Here is a 19685-nt window from a genome sequence, read left to right on the forward strand (position 1 = left end):
TGGGCCGCCCGTTGATTGAGAAGACATAAGGTTTCATTAGTTTCCGAGTGAATGCCACTAGTGCGCATTTTTCTGGTGATATGCTGAGACCTTGTTTACACAAGTAGCTAGCTGTCAAAGTTGCTGCTCTTTGAAGCCGCGCACGTATCTGAGGACGTGTGACTGCCGAAGTCCAGACACAGATGTCGTCTGCGTATATTGAAACCTTGATGGTAGTTGGCAAGTAGTCAGCAAGCCCAATAAGTGCGAGTTTGAATAGCGTCGGGCTGAGAACTCCGCCTTGAGGAACGCCCCTGGAGGTATAGCGTCGTGTAGTTGGGCCATCGTCTGTTAACACAAAGAATGACCTTGCAGCCAGGTAACTTGCAATCCACGAAAAAATTCGACCACCGAGGCCAACCGCCGCAAGTGCATCGAGAATGGCCTCATGTAATACGTTATCGTATGCACCTTTCACATCTAAGAACAAAGCTGCAGATAGTCGCTTACGGGACTTTTCGTGCTGAACATACGAAACGAGATCAACTACATTGTCGATGGAAGAGCGGTCACGTCGGAAACCAGCCATGGAATTCGGGTAAATCTTGTAGTGTTCAAGATACCACTCAAGGCGGCCAAGGATCATTCTTTCCATCATCTTTCCTACGCAGCTGGCTAGTGCAATTGGGCGGTATGAGGCGAGTTCGAGGGGCGATTTGCCCTGCTTCAAGAGAGGCACCAAGCGGCTTACTTTCCAGTCGTCGGGAACATTGCCATCCTGCCATGAGGAGTTGTAGAGGCTCAGCAATTCTCTCCTTGCGGCTCCTCCCAGGTTGCACAAGGCTCGATATGGTATACCATCTGGACCCGGAGTGGTAGAACGCCTGCAGAGAGCTAGTGCCGCCTCGAGCTCCTCCATTGTGAAAGGGAGGTCCATGCGGCAGTCACGGGAATGGGGGACGTCACCTCGGGCTGGAGAATCTGGACGAGTCGTTTGGTTGGCGATCCGCGCACAAAAATCTTCTGCGACATCGATGTCTTGCCGCCCTTCAAAGAGTGCGAGCGCTTTGAATGGAAAACGTTGCTCCGGAAGGCAACGCAGACCTTGCACAGTTTCCCAAATGTGGGAAAGTGGCTTGCGGGGGTCTAGCGTCTGGCAAAACCTTGTCCAACGTTCCGACGCTAATTTATCCATGCGACGCTGAATCTTCTTTTGCATCCTCCTGGCTGCCCTAAGATCGTGAGTTGATTTCGTGCGCCGATATCGACGCTCCGCCCGGCGCCGCAGTGCTCGAAGTCGTTCCAACTCTATGTCGAGATCGTTTCGCGTGGAAGAGATTGTCAACGTGCGAGTGGCCTTTTGCATTGTACTTTAATTGTTTTCTGTAACCCAGATTGTAGGCCCTCGCTGCAAGCATTTTCCATGTCAGATTTGAAGGTGGTTCATTGAGTCGCTCGAATGGTCTTCCGTAGACCAGATCTTGACAAGCCTTTGATGCTAAGGTAGATGGGAATGTGATCACTCCCGTGTGTCTCAACATCTGGAAACCACTTGACACATCTGGCGAGAGAGTTAGAGACAAAAGCAAGGTCGAGGCAGCTGCCGTATGTCACGCCTCGAAGAAAGTGGGGCAACCATCATTCAGGAGAGTAAGGCCATAGTGAGGCGGCGCTTGCTAATCTTCGTCCTCTTGCATTTGTCCTTAGACTTCCCCATGCAGGGTGGTGCGCATTGAAATCTCCTATGATAACCCATGGAGCAGGACAAACACTCAAGATATCCGCTAATCTTCGTGAATCGAAATTGCTTGAAGGCGATATATACACGCCTATGAGAGTAAACAGGAGTTTGTTCTTTTTAACAGTGATGCATACATATTGATTGTCATCGTGAGGCGCAATTGGTTGCACCACATAGGTGAGTTCACGACGAACAAAAACGATGATTTTGCTGCACGCACCGTTTGTTGAAGACATGACAGCTTCGTACCCTGACAATCTGGATGGTTTCGACAAATTGGGCTCACAAATGACGATCAGTGGAAACACATTACTATACACAAACTGACGAAAATCTGAAAAGCGTGATTTAAGCCCTCTGGCGTTCCATTGGATGATGGACGCTGATTTGACTTCTTGACGGAAGGATGAGGTATGGGTAGCCATCTTTCTATTCGAGAGATTCAAGCACTGGGCTTAAGGCGTCCAGCACTTTAAGTGCGCTTCGAGCTGATGTTGTTCCCATGTCCACTAATATCGCTCGGATGGCTCCCATGAGGGAACGCAGCACCGAAATGACTTGATGATCTGTTTTAGGTATACCATCCATGACTGGAGATGGCTCCGGTGGAGCGGCGACCTTCCGAGGTTCCTTGTCAAGGGGCCGGGTCGGAAGCGTAGGCTATTCCTCTGGAGGAAGATGCTTATCCGCTGCCTTCGTGGAACTGGTGGGCACTTTCGCGGCGCGACTGAGTGGTGCCGCCACGGAGTGGGCACTATCATTTCGAGCATGCGCGTTCTTAGAAGACGTACGATGACGCCGACGTCGACGCCGACGCTTGACAACTTCGGCTGCCTTTCTGTGGGTCGAGTTGTCTCGAACCATTTGCTTGAGAACCGCACGCTCCTTCTTGATGCGAGGACAGTCTTTCGACGAGGCAGCATGAGGACCGCTGCAGTTGGCGCACTTCAGAGTAGTGGCACGGCAGGTGTCTTCTGCATGAGGTTCAGCGCAACGGGGACAGAGTAGCGAGTTGGGGCACACGCCTCTGACGTGTCCTAGCCTGAAGCACTGATGACACTGAAGCGGCTTCTGTATGAATGGCCGAACCGGATGGCGGAAATGTCCGACTTTCACGTGGGATGGTATGCAATCCCCCTTGAAAACCAATTTTACGCAGCGCGTATTCCCAAGGCGACGCACTTTCGTAATGACAATGCCCTCGTTTGCCGGCTTGATGAGGGTAGGTAAGTCAGCATTGGGAATGGCAATGTCAATGTCGTAAATTACACCGGCTATAGATGTATCATCCATCGGGATAAAGGGGCGCATTTTAATGCCGCCTAGCTCCGTCATTTGTTGAAGCTGCCCCAGAGCACTCACGTTGTTCACGTCTATGGCAAGGATGCTCTTCCGTGGATTAATCCTGATGTCTTTAATTTGATCCGGCACCGCACGTTCCAGAATAACGGATAGGGCTTGCCTGTTCAGCAGTCGTAGGTTGCTTGAGGGATCCTCCGGCATGAAGATGATGACATGCGGCCAGCGCGCAGGCCTTGACTGCATAGTCGCTGTACTCGCAGGCGTCGAAGGCGGTGCGTTGATGATCTTTCTCTTCGCCCTCTTACCCCGGACGGGTATGAAGCTGTCGTCTGATGTGTCGTCTTCTGACATAGAGTACAGCTCGGTGTCCTCAGTGTCACTGGGAGAGCCAACTCGCTTCCTTGCGATTGACGGCCGCGATGACTTCTGGCCAGACGGGCCTCTGGCCTGCTCCGCGTCCATGACCGCAAGACGGGGAGGCGAGGCACCTCGAAAAAGCGAAGGTTTCACTAAAAAGTCAGAGAGCACAGAAACAAGCGTTCTGCTTGTTCACTAGCAATATTTTCTTACGAAAGCGAAAAATTGTCATTCACCAGTTATGTAGCACGATGTTACATAGAAAACCCATACGGATTTCATTAAAGAAAAGCCACTCATTCGTAGAAAAATAAAGTCCTGCTCGGATATTCGATTCCGGGACCAATGCCCCTGTATTCGCAATGCCCATAGACTGTCGCGCCGCCACGCGGAATTCAGGAGCGTCCTCTCGATGAGGGTTAGTAGACGACAAAATGGCAGCACTACGCAGTCGCTCCCTTGTTCGGCTGTGCTAACCTCAGTGTTAACACGTTGGCAAGGAAGGAACACTACGACTTGGCATGTTCCCTGCATCAGTGAACAAACCGGGCCCTCCGTAACACGAGAAATCTGATTCGTTCTTGCGAGGCGCGAAGTTTTCGTGAAAATACCTGGCGACTCGCGCTTTCAACGCTAGCCCACAGCGTACGTATACTATATCAGCTTCGCGAGGCTTTTTGTTGCCACGTAGGTTAGTTAAATGTTATCGTCTGACATATTCAGTTGAAGCTCACCCTGTTTTACTTGTATATAGCATTGGTCAGTGTTTCTTGTAGTGCATGAATCCCATAACACTGTACGCGGGAGGTCGCGCCGGCTCGCGATGTGGTCTTGTAAAACAGCGATCTGAAGTTGTCGAGACATTAAAATATACCTCTATCCTTTGTCAGCAAAGCGGTGTTACTAATCGTGCGAGCGACGTTTCAATCATTCGAGGACGCGTCTGCTCCACGCCTTTCGTGGAGCGAACGCTTTCCACGCCGTCCTTCGCCAGTGTGTTGGTTTCATAGCCAGCGCTGCGCTGCTTGTTTTTGTACGTTTGTTGATAGGTGGCAGCACACTGCAAGCAATTTGCTCGTTGACCGATCTGAGAGCGAAATGTTCTCCGCGCCCAGACGTCTCTGTAATTGTAAACGTGGTGACGCGGAGTGGTCGAAGTTGTTCGGCGGAGGAAATTCTTCAGATTGCTTTCAGCAGTGATGTTGAAAGAAACCATGTTGACGACGAGGATTTTTCACTGGACGTAGAAGACTGTGAAGGCACCGAGAGTGACAGCGACGGTGAACGATCAGCTGCTAACTCACGAGGAGCGAGTTGCACTTCACGTCCCCTCGTGCGTTAATGTTCTTTCACGCTCGTAAGTCACTTTGATTGTATTTAATGTATAATATCCTTGAGCGAGATCAAAATAAACGCATAGTTCCTCTTGTGCATTGCATGTATCAATTATTGTGGATAGTATGGAGCGCCGCATGCCGCCAACACGCTCGAGCTCGACCAGAGAAGCGAAATGGTTAGAGAGTTGGAACGTGCAGTCACAGCCACAATCCACGCCTCTCGGCTAACTTCTTCGACGTTGCGAAAAGGATACGTGTGTATTCTTTTCGATATTCGTGTTTCGATCGTGCTGATCGAGCCTGCAACATGCGAGTGAAGTGAATTGCACACGGCTAGAGTCTCAGCATGGCTGTGACACAAGCGCTACTGAATGGGAAGTTAAATGCTTGTGTTCCGTTGAAGACGTACTCCGCGTTCCCGACTGCACAAGTAATGACGACGGCGTATTATGTTTGCCAACCATCACCACGTTAAACGTGCGGTCTCGTGCAGCAGCGACGGCGCTACTCGCTGGCGGCCTACTACTGCGGCAAATCCGTAAGGCAGGCTCGGTACAACGTATCTATAAACGTTGGCTCGGTACGTACTACCTCGGAGTGCCGTTCTGCTCATACGTCAATTTTTGTTCATGCAATTTTCTGTAGCACGCACAGGATTTCGCAAAGCATCGTTATGCACGGTAACGGAGCTGAAATATAACCTTTCACACCACAGCAAATAATTAGGTGGCGAGTACTTAGCACTTTCCATGGTTTGGGAAAGTAGTTTAGTCTCATATCCAATTCAGCACAGCTCGTGACTTCATCCGGTGAAAGTGGCACGGCCCGTACGTCCGCACGTACTATCTGTTCCTATGCTAACAAACGGGGTTGACCCTCCTCCTGGCGCCATCTTGAAAAGCACGGCGCGCCACCTATAGTTCGTGGGCATTGCGAATAGGCGGCCGCTCTGGCACCTGAGATCAGGGTGTCGGAACGGAACGAAAAGCGAAAACGAAAAAGGAAAAAAAAACGATATTTTTGACCGGAACGAAAACGTAACCGAAGTTTTATCTATTATTTCGTTCCGGAGTGAAACCGACATTTTTTCAATCGTTTTTCGGTTCACGAGAAAACTTCGCAATCCGGAAAAACTGCGCTCATTCATTGTGAGCATAACTCAGGGTAAAGTATTAGCGCGTACCTTAGGAAGGAATTTCAAAGCAAAGTTATGTTGACATTGTGCGAGAAATGAAAACAGTGGCAGCCAGAAATGTTTATATTAACGCAAGTAGACTTTTGCGCGTCTGTCACGCAGGCCAAAGTGAAGAGGGCATTGTAGGCGCTGAAGTTTGTTACAGCGAAAACTGTTATGAGATCGCAACAGCTGATTTTGGCACCATAGTAGTCCGCCGCCGCAGGTGTCCGTGACCGCTATCGCGTGAAATAAGAAAAAAAATGAAATAAGAAACACATTTCTAGGATCGGATGGGATTTTAACCCGCGCCCTCTGCGTGGCGGTCGAGTCTTCCACCACAGTGCCATGCTGGTGCTTGCAACTCCTTCGCAAAAACGCCAGACCTGCGCGGAGAGCGCAGCACACTCACAGCGAAGGCTGGAAGAGCGGCATGTCTAGAGCCCGTTATAAACCCTCTTGTGGCTACTAATACAAGTACACTAGCAACGTACCCACTACGCCAGAAATCATAATATTTTTTTAAGTTGGGAAGCACCCACCCCATCATTATTCGTCATTCTGCAGAGAATCGAGATACCATCTGTAAGGCATTATGGGCACTTTGTTGATGCGACGGTTGAGACGATGAAGAATTATGGCTGACGAGAACCTCTCGAGGCGAGTGATGCACGATGTTTCTTGAACAAACTATGCGGTTCGGATTGTCCAAAGAGACTTGGTTTGCGAACGGAGCTCAAAACTCACAATTATATACAATTGATCTTAGAATGGAATTTCAAATTCCGATTAAAATTATCCGTTCTGTAGAAACATTAATCCACAGACTTCGTCTAGGCATTGCCTACACTGCGAGCTTCCAATATAGGATAAGAAAAACTAACTGCGCTACATGTACATGTGAAAAGGCAGAAGAAGACATAGAACATCTCCTTCTACACGGCAAAAATTATGCTGTTTCCCGTAAAAAATTCTTAGAAACACTAAACAGATTGGATAGACAGCCGCTATCATTAGCAAGTTTTGGGTCTATTGTCAACAGAAACCTTACAAAACATTGCTGGACGCGCCTTAGTACAGTTTTTAGAAGAGTCGGAAACATCAAAAAGATACTGATTCACATTTGTAATTATTCTTCATATTGAGATACTTCTGGTCACATGTTTCGCGTTGCGTCTTGTGATTCAAGACAGCTGTGTTTAAAGTGCGGGCAAGGGCCCAGTGGCTGTTGTGTGATTGCATTGTACAAAGGACTGCGAGATGGACTCTTCGGCAAAGTGCGAACTTTTTTTGTATGTCTTGTGTATGAACATTGTTGTCAACACGTGGACATTATGCATGACGTGAGAACATTCCTTTTAAAAGGACATTGTCGTGAGTGAGTTTTACAATACTCTACTTTTATTCGAAAATTCGTGACGCAAATTAATAAGTAAGGGAAGAGGAGTAGCCGGAGCCATGTATAGGCACCAACCTCTCCTTAAACAAAGTTAATAAAAAAAAAGAATTATGCTGAGTCCTTTGTAATGGGTTGGAAGCTTTAAACGAACTACTTGTTACGTAATTCACATTGTATGACGCCCGGTCGTTACTTAACTCTCGGACCACGCTTTATAACATACGTTAACGTGAGAAAGAGAGAGAGAGGGGTAATTAACTTTATTGAAATCCTGATGAAATGGATCATGGAGCCTTTGGGCTTCCTTGACAACCAATAGAAGTACACTTGCGAGGAACCCACTACGCTATAAATCATAATTTTTGTGAAGTAGGGAAGCAGCCACTATGCAATTTTTCGTCAATCTGCGGAGAACCGTGGTACCCGCTAAACACATGTGCGACATTCTGTGCACTTTGTTGATCCTGTGGCTGATGACGATGAAAAATTCTGGCAGAGCCCTTTGTAATGGGTTGGAAGCATTCAACAACCTACTCGTTGCGCAATTCGCATTGTGTGACGCCTGTTAACAGAATTCGCGTTGTGTGACGCCTGTTTGGTATTTTGCTCTTCTACCACACTACAGTACATATGTTAATGTGGTTCCTTCCCGATATGAAGCCTGTATATGATCTTTTTGCAAAGCAGTTTCAAGCAACGGCATGGCTTTGAGGTAGAATACTGGGCTACCAGGCAGAGGGCGGAGGTTCGAACCTCGTTCCATCCTGAATATTTTTTCTTAATTCATTTTTTTTATTTCGCGCGACAGTGGTTACGGACACCGACGGCGGTGGCGGCGGCGGACAACTACGGCGCCAAAAACGGCCCTTGTTGGGATCTCATAACAGCTTTCGCTGTAAAATACTCTATACAGGTGTCATGTCAGGCAAGGAATCGTGTTAACATATGTAATATAGCGTGGAAGAAGAGTAAAATAACAACCAGTCATCACACAATGCTAATTACGCAGAGTATGTGGTTTAATGGTTCTCACGCACTGCAAAGTGTTCAGCTATAATTCTTCATCGCCATCAGCCACAGCACAAAGTACATATAATGCCTCACACATGTTTAGCGGGTACCACGAATCTCCGAAGAGTCACGAAAAATGGCATAGTGGGACCTTCGCTACTTCAGAAAAATTACGGCGATTTATGGCGTAGTAGGTACCTTGCATGTGTACTTGTATTAGTTGCTCCAAGAGGTTCTACAATAGGCTCTACAAAATCCGCTCTTCCAGCTTTCGCTGTGACTGTGCTGCGTGTTCCGTGCAGGCCTGGCGATCTTTCTATCAAAACAGCGTACTTGCACATCAGAGAATACACTCGATGACGTGCTGCTTCTGAGATCGTTCTCACTCCCTTGACACAAAGCATTGTGCCTGCTCAAAACATTCGTAATTGACTTTTGAGAAAATAAATACTACGACTTTGAAGGGTATACTGGTTTGTGCTGGTTGGTAGGAATTCGTGGTACAGTTACTTCCGCTCTACTGAAGAGCATGTTTTACCCCTGTCCCACTTTCTTAAGAGGAGGGAAAGTTAGTATATCACAAATCCAATGTTTTTTATGATTACCTTAACTTCAAATTCTTTCATACAAAAAAAAAAACCGTTACGAACCATTACGGAACATTTTTTTTTTTTTCGTTCCGGAACAGAAACGGAAGGGAACTTTTTGCGGTGGAACGAAACTAAAACCGAAATAAAAACATTTCGTTCCCACACCCTGCCTGAGATAGCTGCAGGAGTCAAGTTGCTGTGCTAGGGCGAATTAATCGACAACGCGAAATCTAGGACACTGAATTCGGTGGAGGAGCTGAAGGATGCACAATGCCTGTCTGCAATATTCTATTTTGGACGGTGTCTCGTTCCCGCCATTAGCAATTCGTGATCGGGACACAAGCATGGGGACTTTTTCTCGGGAATAACTCTTGAGAGCGAGCAATTGCATCCTGCTAGCCAATCGGTTGTTGCCGCGTTCTCTCCTTCAGTGCGAACGTCTTTCATATTGGTAAAAATTCCCATTAAGTCCTCACTCAGTCATACATGTGCGCCCGAGTTCTCGCAATCTCGCTCGGCCTAAAAGACTGACAGAAAGAGGGAGGAATCGAAGTGGTGCGCATAAGACAAAAGGAAAGCAGCCGTTTTCCGTATACAAGCCTCTGATATAGGGCGTGGAATTTCTCCAATTTCGCAGGAATGTTCCGGAGGGCGCTTATTTTTTTTTTTCGCGCGCCTTATGCTGACTTCTGTACGCACTTCACGACGATTAAGGCCACGCCCACGGGCAAGGTTTCCCGGCTTCTACCTTGCATGCAATCAAAATGTTGGAAAGCAATGGACTTGGGTGCCGTGGTACCGGGCGACAGGGAGTTGTATTGGAAAGAAGGAAATAATACGTGTCTTATAAAATTTCGCATGGCACATGAACTATTTGAAGTTTCATTGCCACTATTTGGAAGCGCAACCAGACGAGGCAGAGCAAAGCGGAACACACACGCTTTGTCTCGTTTGTTTTGCGCTTCCCAATAATCGCTATGAACCAACTGCATAGCATATCTACCCCCAGGCTTGAACACTTAGTGGCCAATTGCAGTGATGAGCAGTCGTCGATCGAGAGTTTTCGCTGGAACCAACGCATCGACTAGAGGGCTTGTCAAAATGACGCAGCCACTGACGAATACTATAGTTGCTTTGTCGAAATGCTGGCTTCAGTTACTTTTTTCTTTTTTTTTTAATGATTTCCCACCTCACAAAGCTTCGTCATACATAGCACAACTACGGAAGGTAGGGGAAAGAAAGGATGAAATTTTCTTCGCATATCTATATCAATCATAGGACCTGAAATAATAAAGACAGGGAGATTGTATGAGCGACTTCTCACAGCCTTCGGAAGTGCACTAGACTTCTTTCCTTTTATACTTCTAACTGATTAACCACGCTAACCATTCTAACCAATGTCCTGTTCACACGGCCGCATCGTTGCTTCTATGCAGGTGGCGTTCTGCACTGCTGTACCTCGATGTCACTGCTCACCGGCGCAGCCGTGTGAAGTTTAAACAGTCTTCCAACGTGGATTTGGCAAAACGTGACATGTAAAGCACAATTTATGTATTTGTACCTTAATAAAGGACACCAAACAAGGAAGTCGTTCTCTACTCCAGTCGGACGCACAAATGGTACGTTTCGTTATACAATAATTGATCATAACGTATCAAGGCGAAAGTTTCACTCTAGCGCATGCTACGTCGCTGCCTCTTCGACTTACATTTGATTAAGAGTTCACCACCTGCGCGCTTGCTGTTACCGCCACACCAAATCGGAGGCAAAGCTCCCGTCAAGATCTACGCTGTATAGGTGTAGTGCACTTTTGCTAACATGTCTTTCATGGATGTTATGGCGATAGCAATTATATGGACAGTCTCGGCTGTTTTTGCCGTCGCCGTCGTCGCCGTCATGCACCGTATATGTATATTTTAATACCCAACAATTATTAATAACTGAGCTCATACAGATTGAAAGTGCCCTTTAGACGACCATGCTGGCGACATTGCATACCTATATCCTTTTATTCAGGATGCATGGGCCTGAATAATGTGACGAAAGAAGCGCTCCGCAGTAACGAAACGCGGAATAGAATGTTACACCACCTCATAAGTTCTGAACACGCAACGTCTGCATGCCCGCTTGTCCAACCGCTGCTTGAAGGCTTACGTAGAAAACTGGAAAGTTTTATTTCCGTTGCAACGACCAATGTCGCGTACGATGCAATGCCGTCGCGAAGAACATTCTTTCCCCTTGCTCTAGGTATGTATAGGTGTGTCTATGTAAGTTTTCCTACTTTTCTTTGTTACGTTTTCTCTTTTTTGCGGGCATTTTGTTTACCCGCTTTTCAAAGGATGCGTTTCGAACAGGTTTAATAAGCGAGAGAAACTGAGCAAGATAGTAGTAGGAGCATGTATAGGGCCCGCGTCCGTTTCAAGGAATGCAATTTCCGCCGCCGCGGCGGTATAGTGGTCACGGTGCTCAGCTGCTCACCCGAAAGGCGCACGTTCAATCCCGGCGGCGGAGGTCGGATTTTGATGGAGGCGATATGCTATAGGCCCGTGTACTGTGCGATGTCAGCGCACGTTAAAGAACACCAGATAGTCAAAATCTCCGGAGCCCTACACAACGGCGTGCCTTCTAACCATATCGTGATATCGGCTCGTAAAACCCTCAAAATATTTGAAAGAATGCAATTTGTGTTTAATGTACCATCGCTTCCATTTCACCTTCACCGTGGTTTCTCTACAATCTGAAATGCTGTCTTATCGGTGCCGGTTGCACCCTAGCCATAAATGGCCGCGTTTGATACGCAACCAATCATCATTATTCGATTCGAACGGTCAAGCCTTCTGCAGAGGTGACGCCACCTTGAAGCTTGACTTTATGTATGCGAATAAAAGCAAGAGTTAGAACTTGGCTGCGTTATGTTTTTTTAATTCCAAGGTGGCGAAGCAGACGAGTAATGACGCGAAAAGAAGGCTCATTTCCACGTACAGGCATGCGAGAGTGCGCGTAATCATGATCAGTCACTTTGTACTGCAAGCGTGAGTTTGGAGCCTGCTCAATGACACTGTGTAACCAAACTAACTTCGCACCATGGGTAAGGCAGCCTACTTTAGTCCTACCCTCTGGCCACGGCGTGTGGCAGGCCGCTTGCGTAGCATGTCTACACGACTGGCATTAGCTGGCCATCAGGCACTCGTTAGTCGTGTCACTGTGAAGAGTACGTGGATTCACGCCACTATACGTGAGTTCTCTGATGGAACACAGTCTTCCACACCGTAACGGCTTCCCTAGAAATGGACTAAAATTCGAACCTTGACTCTCATTAGTGTAAATGGCTGGAAGTTCAGGGCACGTTTATTAAGGAGTTGCACCAAGCTGACCTAATTTCTCAACTGCTGTCCGCTCCAACATGTTCTCGTTACATGTAGCAGTATCGTACAAACACAGCCCTACTGATGACGTGCGACTAGGTTAAACGTAGTACATAGTGAAACATAAGGTTAAAGTCCCTAGATTTTTCCCTGTTCTTTCTTAAGTACCGACAACCATTGAAGCGCCGGCGACGAATCTCATTGGCTAACGCTCGTTTTCGGTAGCCATGTTCTTCTTAACTCTTTTCCAGCACCTGGTGAAACGCGTCCCCCATTCACTAATGACAGGGGGTTGACGGGAGGAGAAAGGCGCGTCGCGGTAGCATATTGTCCGCTGAAAGATGCGTGGCTAATGTACTTAGACGCACATGGCTTTGTAAATCTTCCAAGTTAGGAAGAAAATGGCGTCGGACGCCAGCTGCGCGTGAGAGAGGGCCGTGAAAGGAGGCAGTTGTCGGTACTTAAGTAAAAAGGAAAAATCTAGGGACTTTACATAAGGTGTAATAAGCAAATGCTTTGCAACGGATTGCTTTCTGGAGTGTTTCGATTCTTACACCACATGCCTAACCGATACAAAAGCAAGTTCAATTTAGACATCGTAGGACTGGACTGGATGCGCGGCTATAGCACTGCACCACCTAGACGGGACTGTACATACTCACCTCTCTTACTTACCATCGTCATCCATCATTCTTTTTTCTCCCCTTTCCCCACCCCCGGTGTAGAGTAGCAGGCTAGAGCATAATATCGCTCAGGCCGACCTCTCTGCCTTTCTATAAATAAACCTCTCTCTCTCTCTCTCTGCGTGGATACTGATTTTAAAATATTTGCCACCGACTGCAACAAGTAGCAACCTTTCTCTCATGGAATACACAACGGTGTGGGCATCATCGAGGTATTGTGAACTGTCGATGACAATATCGGAGCAGCAGCCAACGGCATATGATAAAGCTGCATTGATGGTGGTTGTTCACTGCTTGCGTAACGTTGTGAGCATATCAGTAAACACTCTTCCCTCCTATTACCCTTCTTTTCCTTTAGAGTAGAGCTCTTCAGCTGACGTAGCCGCAGTGAGTGCAGAAAGGCGTAGAAGGTCTTTCAACTGCCTCGCCGTTGTGGTAAACAGGCACAAGAACGGCGAGGCAGTTGAAAGACCTTATACGCCCTTCTACACTGACTGCGGCTACGCCGGCTGGGAGAGCTTTACTCTAAAGGAAAAGAAGGGTAATAGGAGAGAAGAGTGTTTACTATGAGAGCGCGAGTGACGAATTAGGGCTTTAAAGATAAGATAAAGCGAAATATGCGAATGAATGACATAATAATTTTTTAGTAGTGATGAAGACCAAGAGCCGTGTTGTTTCTTGGGTAACCCACGTTCTCTTTCGTTATTGTTTACCTATTATTACGTTATGCAACTTAGTCCTCGACTACAAATGTGTGTGCGTCTTTCCTACAGTGCACACGAGTGATATATGACAAGAAAGTTTCCATGAGTTCGCCTGCTACTGTTCAGAATAAAAAAAAAGATGACGAAGTCCCTGGGGAAGTTAAAATGAGTTAAATAAAAAAAAAAAACAAGCGAGTCACGCGCAAAGAAGTACTGAAAAGAACTGGCCTGATGTCGCCCGCGGGGCCCATTTCTTAAGGCTCCCGTCTCGCGAGCTAAGCCTATAGTATACGCCATATCTTAATTTCACGGGAGTCATTTTTGGTGCAGCCAAGACATTTGCATCGCGCAAGCTTGAGCCGCCTTCGTAATTTCGTCGGCTTTGTGTTATGCCGTTGCCACAGTGTTCTTGTTTTTCTCTTTGTTCTATCTGAAACATTGACATTCTTGTGTGGCTTGTTATTTCCGGCTCTACTTTCGCCCTCCTTGTTTCTTGACAGCAGTGGCTCAAAGAGGTAACGTCCAAAATGGAGTGAATATTCAGTGATCACGGTTGTCTGGGTGCCAGCGCTCTTCTACTGTTTACATTAATTACGGAATACCAGCTTTAGAACCACATACGGCAGACATTGTTTAGTGTTTGCTTTTAAGTGAAGCTCAAGGGGCCACACGCTATATACTTTTATGCGTGAATATTTGACTGCCTGTGATTCAGTCAATATTTCTCGGCACTGTACAGATGTCTTGCTCATTGTAAGCTGTCGAGTTGACTCTTCTGGAGCAGGTGAGAAGTGGGGGGCGTACACCTCGCTTTCATACAATGTGTACAGCGCCAAGACTAAAAGCTGGTGCGCTCATTATCAAAGTGGGAAAGCTACAGCGTCGCAAGTCTAAGTTTTTCACAATAAGTAATACGGTGTAGGAACTTACTGCATTGAAATGGTCTTCTTTGAAGGACACGCGACATTATAACGCGATCGCGTTAAAGATCCCGTATCACAGAAATACTGATGTCGGTGTATGCTCGGCGGTTTTGAGTGAAGAGTCCGCGTTGTCCGGAAAAATCGCGATGAATGCAAGGAATAAAAGTCAAGGGTTAGAGACGGAATCGAATCCAGGCATTCTGTTTGGCAGTAAGGTCCTCTACCACAGAGAGAGAGACAGAATGAAAGAGAGAGAGAGAGAGATGGAAATTTATAGTGTCCTTGATGGGATCCTAGGGCAGAGATGATTGGCAGACGTACTGCTTCGGAAAAAAAGAAAAACATATACAGGCGTCATGTAGTGCGAGGAATCGCGTTAACACACGTAATATAGTGTGCGGCAGAATCGCACCAAGCGCCGCACTATGTGAATTGCGCAACGATGGGGTCCTTTAAGGCCCCATTTATTACAAAGGATTCTGAGTGCTCTAGAGCATTCAAGCAGCGCAATAAAACTAGCGACGTATGGCACACCCCGTATTAACGCGAAAGCGTTAAAGATCTCGTTTCGCAGAAATTCTGGTGTCGGCGTCGGCGTCAGTGTCGGTGTCCTTGGTTGTACGCGAGAACTCAGCGTTGTCCTTGAGCGAGAATTCGAGATAGATGCGAATAAATAAATAAATAATAAAATGAAAAAAACTTGGAGGACGCATGAACTTCGCATTCAAGAGTACAACGCGACAGCGTAATCGGGCCCCGTGCGCATCGCCTTCTCATCTGCTAGCCTGCCTTCGGTTCTCGGTGCATGCCTCAACTGTGTCGTAAGGAAACGAACGACTGTGCGTGTAAGATTGGCCGTTTCAAGTATCCTAGAATGCCTACTGCACGTACAGTTAAGTGCCCACTACGCCATAATTATTCTTTTTCCGAATCAGCGAAGGGCCCACTATGCGTTCATAAGGCAACACACGAAATTACGCAGCTGTTCACTTTGTTGATGCATTTGCTGTTGATGATGATCTCTGAGCGATTTCTAATGGGTGGGCCTCGTTTCGCAATTGACATGATGCTTCGACGCCTGGCGGGTTTCTATGCGTCTGCCACGCAATATTACACGCGTTAAGGAGATTGCTTCCACTACACAGCATTCATATAGTGTTTTCTTTTTCGAAGCATTCTCAAGAAATAGCTTGGATCTGTGGTAGAACACCTGCTTGCCACGCAAACGGCCTGGGTTCGATTCGCACTCGAACCCGAACATTTTTATTATTTACTTTACTTGCATCTTTCCCTATTTTTCTATCGCAGACGATGATTTTTCGCTCACAACCAACAACGCCGTCACCGACGCCGATGCAACCACCGGAATTTCTCTGCGAAATTTCGGTGGTGGCATCGCGTGAAGTGACGTGTAGCCTGTGTGACATGCGAGTTTTATTGTGATTACAGTAAATTATATTTTTTTATTAGATCGTCTCGTGACTTCTACGACGCCCGAAGACAGCATCGAAGCTAGGTTTAAGGCTGTCGCATTAAAACTTCGCTTATAGTGGGAATCGAACCAAGGCTTTCTGAGCGGCAAGCATGTGTTCCACCACAGAGTCACGCCACTGCTTAGAGCTGCTTCGGAAAAGAAAAACGATAGGAATATCATGTTTTGCAGGAGTCCACTTAACACATGTATCTTGAGTGGCAGATGAGTAGAATCGCGCCAGGCTTCAAGACATGTGACTTGCACAATGAGTGAAGTGTTAAAGGCCCACCCATTACAAATAATTTAGACATATTTAATCATTATAAGCAGCAAAAGCAGCAACAAAGCGAGCAGCTTCGTAGGTTCGAGTGTTGCCTTACGGACGCGAAGTGGGTGCTTCGCTGATTCGCTAAAGGAAGAATTATGACGTACGGGACACTTCGCAACTGTATTCGCAGTAGGCGTTCTGGGATAGTTTTAAATGGCCAATGCTACTCGCACAGACGTCCCTTTCCTCGCGGCATAATTGAGGTGTCCATTGAGAAGCGAAGCGAGGCTACCGATTGAGAAAGCGATGCCAACGGGGCAATGCCTAAGGGGGAATTACGCTGTCACGTTCTACTCTTGCGGCGAAGCTCAAGCGTCCTCCAATTTTTGCCGATTTTAGCAGTCCACGTTCTCGTCGAGTCGATTGTGCGTCCCTTGTTAGAAGCACATTGCTAGTCCGTTGTGCCGTGCAAGATGCGGCGGTTATGGGCACCAACTCTTTCCAATAACTTTTCGAAAACAGAGTCCAGGAACCATTATATTTGTGAACATACGCGTATTAAACGACAGACTAGAACGTACTTTTTAAGAGCGAAGCTGTTCTAGCCGGCCGCAATGTATCGTGGCCCAAAATTATCATCATCATGAACCGGTACGCGCTCTCTTTGTCCTCTTCTTCTTCTTCGTTCTCTTCATCTTGTGCTTCGCTCCCAGAACACGTGCACCGAATTGTCCGGCGTATAGCAAGGGCGAAGCATAAGTTAAGGAGAGATGTGAGGGTGGAGAAAATGACGAAGAAAGAAAGAAAGAAAGAAAGAAAGAAAGAAAGATATAAAGAACGAGAAAATCTTGGCGAAAAAGTACTCCTCATGAGGCGGCGGGGTTCGAACCCACGTACCCACGATATCCGAAGGCGAGCGTCTTAACCACTCGGCTATCCAGGCTTTTTTTCTCTCTCTTTCTTTCATGTTATTTATTCAACACATACATGGCACTTGGAAGCAATTTAATACAGGCAGAGGACTAATATGTTCATTCTACTCGTATCACGACACAATGACGAACACATAGCGTTAAATAATTCGTAATCATCGCCAGAAGGAATAGATCAAGTAACGGTCTTTTTCAATCATACACTAGAACGGTGGTAAGGATAAACACCTCACTAATGCCGTATACCATTCTGACTGACTTTCCATTTGCTCGTATACAACTATCAGCTGAGTAACCATCCTAACGAAGTGGGCTGTTGAGGAAATTATTGGTTCTGCGTTTCTCCGCAACATGCGCGTCTTCCACAGGCTATGCATTCCAATGAGAAGAAGCATGTCAAATGGTACGTCATTACAACTCGCTGGCAAGAGATATCGCACGGAATGTGACTTAAGCCCGAAGTCTTTTGAAGAGTGCGCTGGAGCACATCCCAAAATAACAATGCATCTCTGCAGCGTATAAAACAATGTTCACTTGTTTCGGGCACATCACACAGAAGACAATTAACGGACGACACAAAATGTCTCTGGAAAGAAGCCAAGTCTTGACAGGCAAGGTCCTAGAATGTATTTCATGAAAGAACGTTTTTCTAGATGGTGGCAGCGGCATTTTACGCACTCGATCGAGGATATCGTGCACCAAGTATTTCGCATGATAAAGTCATGGTGGAAACAGCATCCTTATTAAACCTCTGCAGAGATGTTTGCGCAATACACATTACAAATATTCATTTGAAGCCCTAACTTAAAAAAACAAACAAACAGATATTTACCTTCATGCATAAATTCCCACAGACATGGTCCTTGAGAAAAAATGGAAGAAACCACTAGGTCAGGTAGCGTGCCTGGATAGCCTGGTTTATCTTCTTGCAGGTAAAGCTGGCTATCCAGGCACGCTGACAGTACATAGCATAGTCTCGCGTAGTATCGTATAACAAAGGGGTAGAAAGGGGAAGTGAGGACGAAGAGGAGGGAAAGGAGGACGGGAGAGAGTAAAGCATAGGATATAAAGAATGAGAAAGTGAAAAATAGGAAGAAAGAAACGCAGAACAAGAGATAATAAAAGAAAGAGAAAGGAAGAAATAGAGAGAGAGAGAGAGAGAAAACAAGATGTAAAGAGTAAGAAAGAGAAAGAAAGAGAGAGAAAAAAGAGAGATAGAAAGAAATAGAAATAAACAGAGACAAAAAAGGCAGAAAGAACTGAGACAAGAGAGAAGAATAAAGAGAAAACTGAAGAGAAAAAAAGAAGGCCGCCCAGCTCTATAGTGAAATATTCAGAAATATAGAAATAAATTTCCCAGCACGTGCTTCGCTGTGCCAAGCTTTGCGCGACTTAGTGCGAACTTTGCGAATTTTTTTTCCATTCAGTAACATTTATTGTACTGCGTACATTTCTATTATACCCCCTGCTGCACGTAAGAAAAAGAAAGTGGCACAATAAACCTTACCCTAGTTAGTAGAAAACGCGAGCCTTTTTTTTTAATGTTCATTGGCCAAAAGATTGCCTTGACGAATGCCGCGGAGATACATGCAAACACCGGCATAACGCCTGGTACGCTCGATTTTCATGTCAGTTCTTGTAGAAACTACGCAAACATACATCATTTCTTCGATTTGTGCTCCAATGTCGCGGAAATGCAATGCTGGTGCGTATAGTACATCATTGTGAATGACACAGAACACACACACACACACACACACACACACACACACACACACACACACACACACACACACACACACACACACACACACACACACACACACACACACACATGTATATATATATATATATATATATATATATATATATATATATATATATATATATATATATATATATATATATATATATATATATATGCTTGTTGCAGAAATAAAGCGCAACGAATGAGTTTTCTTCGATGCCGGTGCTCCATCACTCGGCATATCGCTGCTATAGAGCTGCGATTTTTGGATCAGGCTTTCCAACTGCTGGCGTTTTTCGCTCGCCGATATTTTTAATGCTGCCGCGAAAGACGTCGCGAATGGCGCGGAAATGTACTGGATGTGAATCGCGGTTTATGGCCACCGTCAACGTACTAGATGTTCATTGCCCGGAAGCCCTTTCGTCGCCAGTCTCTGATGGCCTTGACTCGTTCGTACAAGCCGTTGCGAAGGCTTCTCGTGGCCATTGCGAAGTCTGTTTCCTTTCTCGGAGATAAATAACTCGCAATAAATTCGGCAGTGGCGCGTCGCGAATGTGGCGCGAACTATTGTGAACGAAAGAAACGAAATATAAGGGCTCGTTTTTTTTTGTTAGACACAATGTTAATGAGAACTAGCAGACAATCAAGCCAAGGAAAGTATAGAGCATGTTATTTGCATTAATTACGATATAAGTGTGA

At 46.3% G+C, this 19685-nt stretch overlaps 1 long non-coding RNA gene across 1 annotated transcript in view; it reads right to left on the reverse strand.

The window, feature by feature from the left end:
* Positions 1 to 2626: 2626 nt before the first annotated feature.
* LOC125757772 (uncharacterized) overlaps positions 2627 to 19685 on the reverse strand; it is a 102201-nt gene continuing 85142 nt past the window's right edge. Inside the window, exon 2 of the long non-coding RNA XR_007415539.1 lies at positions 2627 to 2762. This is a non-coding gene — a long non-coding RNA (uncharacterized LOC125757772). The remainder of the gene's footprint in view (positions 2763 to 19685) is intronic.

This window comes from Rhipicephalus sanguineus, chromosome 3 (assembly GCF_013339695.2).
Source record: "Rhipicephalus sanguineus isolate Rsan-2018 chromosome 3, BIME_Rsan_1.4, whole genome shotgun sequence".
NCBI lineage: Eukaryota > Metazoa > Arthropoda > Arachnida > Ixodida > Ixodidae > Rhipicephalus > Rhipicephalus sanguineus.